The sequence below is a fragment of the Gekko japonicus genome, unplaced genomic scaffold, assembly GCF_001447785.1.
Source record: "Gekko japonicus isolate JY-2015 unplaced genomic scaffold, Gekko_japonicus_V1.1 scaffold29, whole genome shotgun sequence".
Taxonomy (NCBI): Eukaryota; Metazoa; Chordata; class Lepidosauria; order Squamata; family Gekkonidae; genus Gekko; species Gekko japonicus.
The window spans coordinates 1283567-1285682 of record NW_015172003.1 but is presented as its reverse complement, the minus strand read 5'-3'; positions in this window follow the sequence as shown (position 1 = coordinate 1285682).

Genomic DNA, 2116 nt, shown 5'->3' with positions numbered 1-2116 from the left:
AGCCTCGTTCCAATTTCTCACTTGCCTTCAGGCCTCGGTTCCTGCCGGAGCGCAGGCTCTGCCAGTCAAGAGCCCAGGGGGCAGGCACATAATCACCGCCCCCTGCTCCCACCAGCCATCAGTTGGGACATGGTGTGGGGGGGAAACGTTCCCCTGCCTCCCTGAGCCCTGGGGTGGTGGCCTTGGATTCGTAGGGGCAAATTCCACCTCTCAAGGTCATTCTGGCTCCCCCAGCTGTCCTTAGGGGCTCTTTAAAAAGTTATGGCAGCTGCTGCTGTTCTCAGCGGCAGCTGCAACACCTGTGGGAGGGGGGGCACGAAACGTTCCCTTGTCTCCCTGAGCCCAGGGGTGGTGGCCTTGGACTCGTAGGTGCAAATTCCACCTCTCACGTGTGATGTCGCTCGTAGGGGCAAATTCCACCTCTCGCGTGTGATGTGCGTTGCTGCTTGGACATCAAAAGCGAGAGGTCATTCTGGTGCCCCCAGCTCTCCTTAGGGGCTCTTTAAAAAGTTATGGCCGCCGCTGCTGTTGTCGGTGGCAGCTGCAATGCCCGCCTGCACGGGGGGGGGGGGAGGTTCGCTTTCCTCCAGGAGTCCCGGGGTGGTGGCCTTGGACTTGTTGGGGCAAATTCCCTGAGCCCTGGGGGTGTGGCCTTGGACTTGTAGGGGCAACGCCGCTTGGACATCACACGCAAGAGGTCATTCTGGCGCCCCCAGCTCTCCTTAGGGGCTCTTTAAAAAGTTATGGCTGCCGCTGCCGTTCTCAGCGGCAGCTGCAACGCCCGCCCGCTGGGGCGAAACGTTCCCTTGCCTCCCTGAGCCCAGGGGTGGTGGCCTTGGACTCATGGGGGGAAATTCCACCTCTTGCGTGCGATCACACACATCACACTCGAGAGGTCATTCTGGCACCCCCAGCTGTCCTTCAGGGCTCTTAAAAAAGTTATGGCCACCGCTGCTGTTCTCAGCGGCAGCTGCAACGCCCGCGCACGCGGGGGGGGGGAACGTTCCCTTGCCTCCCTGAGCCCCAGGGTGGTCGCCTTGGACTCGTAGGGGCAAATTCCACCTCTCGCCTGTGATCACGTGTGAATGACGTGAGAGGTCATTCTGGCGCCCCCAGATCTCCTTCGGGGCTCTTTAAAAAGTTATGGCCGCTGCCGCTGTTCTCTGCAGCAGCTGCGACGCCCGTGCGGGGGTCAGGTCAGGGTGAAATGTTCCCTTGCCTCCCTGAGCCCCGGGGTGGTGGCCTTGGACTCGTAGTGGTGGCCTTGGACTCACACGTGAGAGGTCATTTTGGCTCCCCCAGCTCTCCTTCGGGGCTCCTTAAAAAGTTATGGCCGCTGCCACTGTTCTCGGCAGCAGCTGCGATGCCCGCATGCGGGGGGCGGGTGGGGCAAAACGTTCCGTTGCCTCCCTGAGCTACGGGGTGGTGGCCTTGGACTGGTAGGGGCAAATTCCACCTCTCCCGTGTGATCACGTGTGAATGACACCAGAGGTCATTCTGCTGCCCCCAGCTCTCCTTCGGGGCTCTTTAAAAAGTTATGGCCACCGCCGCTGTTCTCGGCAGCAGCTGTGACGCCTGCCCGGGTGAGGGGTGGGGCAAAACGTTCCCTTGCCTCCATGATGCCCAGGGTGGTGGCCTTGGACTCATAGGGGCAAATTCCACCTCTTGCGTGTGATGTCATTCTGGTGCCCCCAGCTCTCCTTAGGGGCTCTTTAAGAAGTTATGGCCGCCGCTGCTGTTCTGGCGGCAGCTGTGACGCCCGCACGGGGGGGGGGGACGTTCCCTTGCCTCCCTGAGCCATGGGGTGGTGGCCTTGGACTTCGTTAAGGGCAAATTCCACCTCTCCCTCTGGCTCCCCCAGCTGTCCTTAGGGGCTCTTTAAAAAGTTACGGCCCTACCGCCACCGCTTTTGGCGGCGGCTGCAACTCCCCGGGGAGGGGGGGACTGCTGAGCTGCCCTCCCAGGCTTTTTCAGGCTCCGGGCCTGAAAAACGGCCTGCAGAGCCCCCACCCACCCTCCCCTCCTTTTTCAGGCTCCACGCTAAAAAGGGCCAGCCCAATGTCAATTTCGGCCCCATTATATCCTATGGGCCACTGAAGTCAATGGTGAAAACATA